Genomic DNA, 11,858 nt, shown 5'->3' on the forward strand with positions numbered 1-11,858 from the left:
CCCACAAAAATGGGATTCTAATTAGAGTAAGATATATTCCATGCTTGTATAATTTTATTAAAAATGGATTCTACTGTCATGTATAACTAAAAAAAACAATTTATAAAAAAACTGTGATGGCCGTTGCAATATAGCAAACTAAACAATGAAATTACTTTATGTCAAAACTTATAGAATGCAACCAATGCAGCATTTAGCAGTAAATTTATAGAATTCAATGTATTTAAAATTTAAAAATTAATGATTTCCATTTCTGCAACCTGAAAGTTCATTAAATAAAAGCAATAATAGTCGTTGCTGTTTGAATCTACAAGCTGTGTGGTGGCTCGTGATTGTGTGCCCAGCCAGACTGCAGCATGTGGGCAGCCCAGACCAATAGAATGATGGCTGGGATGGAATAAAAGTTGGAAGAGCTAGAAAGTAGTAGAAAATGCAAGTTTGATTCTTCTTGAACTGGTTCTCGATTGCTGCTGTGATAGTCTGAGGACATCAGACTCTCACTTCTTCACTCTTCCAAAGTGGATTTTTCCAGTGATTCTCCAGAAGCCTTTGGTCTCAGACTAAGGTGTAAAGAATAAAGTGTATCTTCCCTGAAGACATTCCTCTGGAGGAACAATGAATCAGCTTTTTCCTCACCTCTTTTAAAAAAACGACTGCATCTCAGAAATCAAACCCTGTATTTCAGCTGAGGAAAGAATTTCCAGCAATAGTGGGGTGCTCCGGAACCTGGAGGAAGGATTTCCATCGCACGAGGATCGGCTACAGGGACTCAAACGCGAGAGGTTTGTTGCACGCAGGGTAACACTGCTTATTCAGCAAATCGCCCCGCGGCTAAAGTCTGGGATAGAGACGCAGGGTTACAGCGCTGCAGTTTCTGCCAGCCGCGCAAGCACCGTACGTACTCAGGGCTGAATTCTGGGTTCGAGACGGGGGAAGGAAGCGGTCCATCTCGGTTCTCCACACCGGTCAGACCACAGAGGAGGCCAGCAGCCACCATGTTGGTAAACTGACGTCACCACCCCTGTTTTTGACTGACTGCAGCTCATTCAGCCATAGAACAGGTAATTTCAGGCTGCAATTCGCCTGCGGCTTGCAGACAGATTGCTAGGGCTCAGCGCCTGGGTGCTTCTTAGAACCTGATCTTATCAGAGTGAATACCGAGCGCGGGGCAGCCGAGTTCCGGCTCCCGGAACTGAGCCCGCGGGGACTGCTTCTTGGAGCTTACATTTATAGGAGCTTACACCGAGCACGGAGTGGCCGAGTTCCGGCTCCCGGAACTTCCCTGGCCCGGGGCTAGGAGCCCGCGGAAACTGCTTCTCGGTCCGGGTCCTGCTGAGGGCCGGTCAGGACTCACCCGGTGCTTTGGTTGCCCGGCAAGGGGAACGAAATGCTGCCATTCGCATAGGATACCAACATGGCAGAGATCTGACGTCTGCAGAAAGCGGCGGAGGAGGGAACTTCATCAATACCAGTGGTGACATAAGCAGTTGGTCTCCTGGTAGGGGGGGTGAGGCACAGTCACCCGAGTCTCCTCAATTTGTCGTCGAGCCAGAGGGAAGGAGCCGGGCCTCCGCCAGCACCCGGAGCAGGCCCAGCGGCTCGCCAGCGTGGTGACCGCGTGACCCCAATTGGAGAGGGGGCGGAGCGGAGCCGCCAGCCGCAACCGCAAGGTGGGCAGACCCGCGACCCAGTGGTACATGGGCGTGGTAGGAGGGGCAGGGCAGAGCCGCGGTTCGCGCTTGCAAGGTAAACAGACCTGTGTCAGCCTGGCGGGTCAGGCCCAGTGGCCTGCCAGTGTGGTACACACATCACCCCAACTGGAGTAGGGGCAGAGCAGATCCTTCTCCCACGCCCGGATCAGGCCCTGCCGGTGTGGTGGTCACGTGACCCCAATTGGAGTGGGGGCGGAGCGGAACTGCCACCCGTGCCCGCAGGGTGAGCAGACCAGTGATCAACCTGCAGATCAGGCCCAGGGGTCCGCAGGCGTGGTAGGAGGGGCAGGGCAGATCCGCCGCCCGCGCCTCCAAGGTAGGCAGACCTACAACAGACCGGCGGATCAGGCCCAGGAGCCTGCCGGCGTGGTACAAACACCACCCTAATTGGAGTAGTGGCAGAGCAGAGTCGCCGCCCGTGCCAGGAACAGGCCCAGCGTCCTGCAGGCGGGGTAGCCATGACACCCTAATTGGAGTAGGGGCAGAGCAGAGCCTCCACCCGTGCCCGAAAGGTGGGCAGATCTGCGACCGACCAGCGGGACAGGCCCAGTGGCCTGCCGGTACGACAGACACGTCACCCCATTTGCAGTAGGGGCAGAGTAGAGCCGCCGCCCGCGCCTGCAGGGTAGGCAAACCTGCAACCGACCGGCGAATCAGGCCCGGTGGCCTGCTGGCGTGGTACACTCGTCACCCCAATTGGAGTAGGGGCAGAACAGAGCCGCCGCCAGCTCCCAGAACAGGCCCAGTGACCTGCCGGCGTGGTAGCCACGACACCCCAATTGGAATAAGGAGAGAGCACAGCCGCCGCCCGCACCTGCAGGAAAGATACGCAAGCAGTATGAAAAGACAAGGAAAGAAAGGACCACAAGCAATGCAGGTCAACGCAACTTTAGAAGAGGTAACAGCTGCAGCAGATGGAATGTCAGATAAAGAATTCAGGATATACATGCTTCAGATGATCTGGAGTATCAAGGAAGACATTAAACAGCAAAATCAGACAATGAAAGATCACTTCGACAACGAATTACGCAAACAAATCCAGGAAGCAAAGGATCAACTATACAGGGAGATAGAGGTTATAAAAAACAAACAAACAGAAATCCTAGAAATGCAGGAAGCAATAAACCAACTTAAAAACTCAATGGAGAATACTACCAGCAGAGTAGAACACTTAGAAGATAGAACATCAGACAATGAAGACAAAGTATTTCAACTGGAAAAGAACATAGACAGCTCAGCAAGACTGTTAAGAAACCATGAGCAGAACATCCAAGAAATATGGGATAACATTAAGAGACCAAACTTAAGAGTCATTGGGATACAGGAAGGTACAGAGCTCCAAACCAAAGGAATGAGAAGTCTATTCAATGAAATAATACAAGAAAACTTCCCAGACTTGAAGAATGAGACAGAACCCCAAATCCTAGAAGCCTACAGGACGCCGAATGTGCAAAATCATAAGAGATCCACACCTAGACACATCATAATGAAGATGCCCAACATACAGAATAAGGAGAGAATTTTAAAAGCTACAAGAGAAAGGAAGCAGATTACATTTAGGGGTAAGCCAATCAGGATAACAGCTGATCTGTCAACACAGACTCTGAAAGCTAGAAGATCCTGGAATAACATATTTCAAACACTGAAAGAAAATGGGTTCCAACCAAGAATTGTGTATCCAGCGAAATTAAGCTTCAGGATGGAGGATGAAATTAAAACCTTCCACGATAAACAAAAGTTTAAAGAATTCGCAGCTAGAAAACCATCTCTTCAAAACATCCTCGCCAAAGCATTACAGGAAGAGGAAATGGAAAATAACAATGAAAACCAACAGTGGGAGGTAGGACAGTAAAGGGGGGGGGAATAATCAAAGAGGAAAACAAACCATGTTTAGTAACAGAAATAAACAAATATGGCTGGAAGAACAACCCATATCTCAATAATAACCCTAAATGTTAATGGCTTAAACTCACCAATTAAGAGACACAGGCTAGTAGAATGGATCACAAAACAAGACCCAACAATATGCTGCCTACAGGAGACGCATTTGATAGGAAAAGACATACATAGGCTGAAGGTGAAAGTTTGGGAAAAATCATATCACTCATATGGACTTCGGAAACAAGCAGGAGTGTCCATACTCATATCAAATAAAATAGATTTCAAGCCAAAGTTAATCAAAAGAGATAAAGAGGGACACTACATACTGCTTAAGGGAACCATACAACAACAAGACATAACAATCATAAATATTTATGCCCCAAACAATGGTGCAGCTATGTTCGTCAAACAAACTCTTCTCAAGTTCAAGAGTCTAATAGATCACCATAAAAGCAATAATAGGCAAAAATTAGGAGAAGGGAAATGTTCTAGATAAGAATATTAACTAAAAGGGATTCAAAGAAGCATTAGGGACTACTAATAAATACCAGCAATCACCAGGTAAAATTGTCCTTTGGAAAAAAAAGTTAGCATGACCTCCATAGAGAAAAATTATAAAACGTTACTGAAGAAAGTAAAAACATACCTGAATGATTGAAGAAATCTACCACATTCATGAATTCAAAAACCCTATGTTGTAAGAAATATCTATTTTCCCAAACTATTTCTAATTATTCTCCAATGTAATGTTAATAAGATCCCAACAGAGTTTTTTGATAGAATTTTGATAGGTCTTAACAACCTCATGGAGAAATAAAAAGGACACAAAGAGAAAGGACTATTTTGAAAAAGGAAAACATTTGGAGCATTGGGCTACAATTTGTCAGGATATTGCAAATCTATGGTAACAAGACAAAGAGAATCAATGTAAGGATAGAAGATGAAACAGTAGAACAAAACAGAACCACCAGAAACAGATCCATTCATACACTGAAATTTATACATTACAAAGAAAAAAATCACTGGGAAAGCATTCACATTTCGATAAATGTTGTGGAGATAGGTATTTATTTGAAGAAGTAAAAAAAAAAAAAAAGATCTCTATGTCAATCCATTACAACCATAAATACACCAAGGTGATTCAAGGCTTAAATGTGTAAAGAAAGTTACTAAAACTTTTGGAAGAACACAGAGAATATTTTCATGGCATTATCTTGAGGACACATTTTTTTATAAGATTTAAACCATTAAGGAAAGGATTGGTATTAAATGCCCATGGACACACATTCAAACACACTCTCCTTATGTGAAAATCAAACTAGAGACTAGGAGCTATTTGCAGTGTACATAACCAACAGAGGATTAATTTGCCAAATATGAAATGCATCCTGCAGATCTTTTAGGAAAGTACAAACATCCTAATATAATGGAAAAATATCTGAGAAGTTAATTACAGAATAAACTTGAATGGACAATAAACAATGTGAAAAGATACTTGACTTTGCTCTTCATGAAATGCAAATAAAAATAACAATGAGATAAAATTTCATACCCATCTTATTATCAAGATTTTTCCACTCCTTTTAAGGATAGGAACAAAATAAACTTAAGCAATGTGAACTATCTTTCAATGCTGAAGATCCTTATGCCTTCGGACCCAGGATTCTACTCTGTGGTTAAATTATCTAAGGAAACTCCAGCACACAGGCACAGGAACTATGTATAATAGTTTGCTGCCACATTGTTGAACAGGAAAAATATTAGACACAACACAGTGATTTATTCTTCAAAAGTGATTAAACAGTGGTATGTTGATGCCATGAAATTCTATATAGCAATTAAAATGAATAAACTACAAAACCATTCTGGCCCAAAGGAGAACCTTCTCAGGAGACCAGTAACAGCCACTTTAACTTTTGCTCATTTCTTCACATTTATCCTCACTGCTATACATTTTAGTAGGTTTGTGAAAGATTTTCATACTCAGAATCAAAGGAATTCATTTTAATTATGACTTGTCCTACCTACCAATTTCTTGGTCACAGACAATATATCACACAATCCTGCATCATGTTGTTTCCACCTTTGGCTATTATGAATAACACTACTATGAAACATTTGTACATGACATTGTATGCATAGATTGATTTATGTAGTTCCTAAGAAAATGAAATATTTTAATAAAAATATGCTAACCATATACTTTAAAATCCTCAAAAACATTTCTACAAGTCATTTTACTCTTCTAGAGATAAAAAAACAAAAGAGGAATATGTGAGACCCTGGTTTCAGTTCCCAGCTCCACAAAATAACAACAAAAAATGGCAGGGAGGAAAGAGAAGAGTGACTTAGTGCACAGAGATCACAAATTGTCATCTACCTGAAAGGTATTTAGCAACACAACAATCAGTTTTCTATTGGAACTTCTGGCAATGTATGAAAATCAATAGAACATCCATTGAATGTTCAAAGGTCAAAAAATTAATCACCTCCTCCTTGGTATTCAATTCCCTGAAAATCTTCTCAGTACTGTAAGATATCTCCAATTCCACCAAACCCTTTCACAAATCAGGATCCTTCTTGTGATTTATCTGTGACAATTTCCAATGTAGCTTCAAATTTTTTATAGTTATTAGCAAATCATTCCAAGAGGGGCATGCTCTCAATAAGCTCTTGTTCCTGTTTTGTCTCTTTATCTGTGAAATGAGATTGATCCTGCTCATGTTCTGGAGCTTGAAACAGAGAATTTTCTCCTCTTCTGTGCCTTGGCAATGAATAATATATATCATTATATTCAGATTTTCATAGACTGTTAGAATCTCTACAGTACCCATTTTCAAACCCATTAGTGTATCTAAATGTATCCTAATTGCCACTTTGGATTAATTTTTAAAAAACCTAGTTTTTACTTTTACTTGATAGTGAAATTGGTTGCTCTTATATTTTATAACCTTCATACATAGAAGCAAAAATACTTTAACTACTATAAACCTTCAAAAGTTAAAAGGTGTGTAAAAATTATATAGCTGTTGATTTGGTAAGGCAATTCACTTGTAAAATATTTAGGAAAGCATTAAAAAACTTATTACCTACTCTTACACATTTTTTTTTTGTTTTACCAAAGTCTACCACAATCCAAAGGGCACAAATACTGGATTACTAATTCTAACTTTCATATTATCTATAAAGTTAGGGTTTCTTTTAAAGAACCATTAAGATAACTAAAATAATCAATATTAATGGAGGTTAGCTTTTCTTAGGCACCTGACTTAGGGTAACAAAAAGGCAGAAAAGTTATAAGAATTGCTTCTTTTCTAGGATAAAAAATAACTTGTGATTTAGATATTAGGTTTCATCCAAAAACTTTTGTGTGAGACCATGCAAGAAAATTTAGAGGTGAAATAATTGTGTTATGAGAGCCTTAACCTCATCAGGGCATTAAGCCTATGATAGGGATTAACTGGGCTGTAACTGTAGGCAGGTAGGGTGTGACTGGAGGAGTGAGTCACTTGGGGTGTGCCCTCAGGGTTTATATTTTGCCTGTGGTCAGGGGAGCTGACTCTGCTTCCTGGTGCCATGTTCTGAGCTGTTTTCCTCCACAGGCCTTTCTGCCTTGATGTCCTGCCTTCTCTGGGGCCCAGAGCAATGGAGTCAGTCATCTATGGACTGAAACCTCTAAAACTGTTAGAACCAAATGAACTTTTCCTTGTCTAAAATTGTTATTGTAAGGCCTTTAGGTCACAGTGTTGAAAAGCAGACTAAAACATACCTCATCGATGAGATTATATGTACTAGTCAAAATGGCCTCCAATAGAAAAAGTACATGGAAAGGTTTTGAAGAATAAATCAGATATTCTAGGAAAGGATCTGCTGCTTGTACTCTGTTTTTTTAAAAGTAAAGGATGAGGGTTGGGGAGTATCCCCGTGGTAGAGTGCTTACTTTGCATTTATAAGATCCTGAATTTCATTGCCAGCATGCCATAAAAATATGAAAGAGTTTGTGTAATATAATGTTTATCATCATAGTTTGTGGCATAAAGCAATCCCATTGAAAGACTTGTTCTCTGACCTCTAATAGTGTCAGCATTTAACTTCCCAATTTGGATCAATAACTTTTGAAGGGTAGGTACTCTCCCACTGTAAACCCCATATTATGATCATATCACAGGGGGAAAAAAAGTATGACTTTTTTTTGTAATATTGTTTCCTTGAATTTTTTATCTAATGTCAAACCCATGTACCAGTCATTTTCATATTTTCAAGTCAGTTAGTGACTTCTTTAAAGCCTTATTTTGGCTGTTTTACCAGGAATCCACCAATGCAAGACTGTGGAAAAGGTGCAGGTTTTAGAAAGCGTTGTTATCTGGTCAGGGAAAGCCAGGCATGGGTGAATGCAAGGCATGGGCAGGTGAGAAATTGCAGTAGTGTATAGTAAAACAGAGATAATCTTTTCATGACTTTGTGATGACATGGCTACCAATATTAAGATGGAATTAGGCTGGGTTCATCAAGAACATACCTGAAGTTGAGGTTGAGAATAAAGACTGATTGAAAATGTGAATTGAAGGTATCATTTTGGGTAATGGAAATATTCTAAAATGATGAAAATACAATTTTATGAATCCAATAGAGGTCATTTAATTGAACACTTAAATGTGTGAATTGTATTATAAGAATTATTGCAATAAAGATGTGAAAGGTGGGGGCTAGGGCTGTGGTAGAGTGCTTGCCTAGCACATGTGATACCTTGGGTTCGATCCTCAGCATCACATAAAAATGAATAAATAAAATAAAGGTATTGTGTCCAACTACAACGAAAAAATAAAAATATATTTAAAATGTGGCTGTGGTGGTAAAATTCCTTAAAAAATATGTTAAAGGTGATTATACACCAATTAAATAGCAAACAAAACTACATGAGGAAAATCCACCACTCTCCTCATCTATTTGATGTACTCAACACTCCAATAAGCATACCAGAATAGTTTGGAGTGAACCTTTTTCTAAACATATATACAGAAATGTTGATCCACATTTCTCCTTTTAAAGAAATAATATAACATTATGTATATCATGAGTAACCTCTCTGCTCATTCACATCTAGGTAAAAAGTCTGGCACTGCATGGGATAACTGAGTAATGAATTACTGAGTAATGCTTAAACCCTTTTTGACCTAGTGTCTCTTCTGAAGAATAATGATAATAGTGCTGTACTTCTGTAATGTCCCCCAAAACATGAGTGTTAAATGCTTGGACCCCTTCTTGGCACTATTGGGAGGTGATGGAACTTTAGTGGAAGGTTTTAGCTCTTTTGAGGCATGTCCTTGAAGGAGCATGTGGGGTCATAGCCTCTTCCCCTATCTCTTTCATCTTAGCCATGAGGTGAATGCTCCCATACATATTCCCTACATGATATTCTGCCTTGTCACAGGGCCAACAGAAAGGGGTCCACCAAACTATAGACTGAAACCTCCAGTACTGTAAATCAAAATAAGCCTTCTCTATTTATAAGTTGATTATCTTAGGTAGTTTGTTACAGTGAAAGAAAGCTGACTAACACAAATAGAACAAAAACATAGTGTCTTTGCAAATTTTAATCAGGATAATATGTACAGGCAGAGTTCTTAGACTAATGCCATGAAAACTATAAGAACAACATAGTTTTTACTGTTATTTTTTTTCCTGGGTCAGTTCATCAAAGAAGCCTTTCCCAATCCTTTTGGAAAGTAATACTTTCTTTCATAATTGTACATCCAACTAAATGGCATGTGTACTAATTATATGTAAAGTTGAACCCACTAAGATAATAGTATTTTGAGTATTTTTGATGTATTTCTTAATGACTTTAAGCTCTCTGAATAGATAGAATATTGCACTTAATATTGTGATTACAATTATTTCTGGGATATATGTACCTTGTTAAGTGTTAATTTCTTTGGAAGTTGGGAATCATTTTCTGCATTTTTTTCATGCAAAGAGAAGGTACTGAATAAATATTTGTATTAGAGTAACACTGAGTCCATTGGATGAATGTCTACCACACACTAGGCACCTCATATACATTGTCATTCATCTACAGTGGAACAGGACAGATTACATTAACATCATCTTAATGATAGGGAAACCAAGGCTCAAGCATGTTTTTTTCCAGGTCATACAGCTAGTAACAGCAGAGCAGTTTTTCTCTAAACTGTATTGTAATGCTTCAAGTGGATACAGGTAATTTTTAATGTTGACTTTTTGATTCCCATGGCTGATAGAACATTGTTCATTGATCAATAAATTTTTTTAATAAATTGATGTTAATGCATGCTCTTTTTAGATTTGATGTGGATAAAAACAGTTACAAAGAAACAAAAATATTAATACAGTAAATATTATTTGAGAAAAAATAAATCATTCAACTTTTCATCAAGGAAATCAATATTTAGTTGGACTTGTAATATACATAAATGAGACTATATGACCATCATATTAGGAGTCCAGAGAAGGAAGAGATATGAAGTGTGAACATGATAATTTCAATGAGACATGAAATTTGGCTTGATTGATAAAGGGTTGATAGGATTAGAATCAAACTAGGGAAAATCAGGGTTTCCTACATATGAGCCAAGTGAAAAGATGTGTCCTGAGAATATGAATAAATTGGTTTGGTTTGGGATGAGTAGAAGGAATAGAGAGAGCTGAGGACTGAAAAGCAGATCTTAGAGCAAGTCAATTGACCTTAATTGTCACATTGGGGCATGGAGGTCTCTAAGGCCTAATAAACAATACTCACTTCACTGTTATTAAATAAGCCTTGCCAATGCCCCAAATGAAGAATTGATGTGCCCAGCTTAAAGATCAACAGATGGTTCCATCCAATGAGTTGGTTATATTGAATAAGTGAAGGTACAGTGGGGAAGGAACTTCCTGCTGAGGGAAGGAAACATGTTTTCACAGTTTCTCCAGGACAAAACCTGAAATCCAAGTTTTCATCTCCACAGATGATGACAAGACCAAAATATAAGTTTCTTTTTTTCATGAATTGCAAGATTCCACCTGTCTTAAGAGGGTGTCATGTCACCTTTGAGGCCAGTAAAACTAAAGAAGGTAAACACAGTATTTTCTTTTCTGGAGCTCTGAGTGAGTACTGACTGAGTAAGGTATTCTTCCTCCAGAGTAAACAAGACATTTTCCACTAGGTAATTAAAAATACATGTACGAAGATGTGAATTTGGTGTCAACATACCTTATATAAAATCAGAGATATGATAAATTGTGGTATAAAGGGGTATTAAGAATCATAATGCAAAAATAAATAAATAAAAGAATTGTAATACAAAAAAAGTACATGTATAAAGGCATGAATTGGTGTGAACATACTTTATATACAGAGATATGAAAAATTGTGCTCTATATATGTAATAAGAATTGTAATGCATTCCACTGCTGTTAAAAAAAATAAAATCAATAAAAGATAAAAAAAGAATGAGGAAATCCCAAAGAAGATTCCAGGAAAGAGTGGGTAAAAGTTCTATGCAATAACTGGTTTCTGAGAGAAAGACATGGGGACAGTACAGGGCAAACAAGGTGCCAGGGAGTCACTAACATCAGTCTCTAGATGAGTTCAATAGGATACTTTGAGTGGATACAGATGTTGGATATTGTTGATTCTTCAGACCAGCCCATTCCCATTAGAACTCTGGGGATTAAAAAGCAGAACACAACTCAAAAGATCAAGAAAGGGACCAACCAATGTCAAGGTCTCAGAAAGAGAGAGTCACAGTTTATGGGTCAGGAAGAGAAAAATATTTTTTTCCTCAGATTTTTAAAATGGCTTTTATTTTTTAAAATATATGTGCACGGGCTGGGTTGTGGCTTGGAGGTAGAGCTCTCACCTAACATCTGTGAGGCACTGGGTTTGATCCTCAGCACCACATAAAAATAAAATAAAGATATTGTATCCACATTTAACTAAAAACAAATAAATAAATATCAAAAATAATATAATATGTGCATTACAAGAAAAATAAAAACACAAGAAAAACACAAAGTCACCAGTCACAAGCAGCCTAGTTGGATGTGTCCCTCCAGATCATGCATCTACATACAATATCCGCTTTTCAGTGATTGAGATTGTAGTGCGTATCATGATTTTTCACACATCATGAATATTCACCAATTCAAAAATCCCAAAGGTACACAGGTATTTTTGATAACCAAGAATATACTACACCAACTTAATCTGTTACAAAAAATCGTAATTCTTTCTTGGGGACAAAA

The sequence above is a fragment of the Marmota flaviventris genome, chromosome 5 (assembly GCF_047511675.1).
Source record: "Marmota flaviventris isolate mMarFla1 chromosome 5, mMarFla1.hap1, whole genome shotgun sequence".
Classification (NCBI taxonomy): Eukaryota; Metazoa; Chordata; class Mammalia; order Rodentia; family Sciuridae; genus Marmota; species Marmota flaviventris.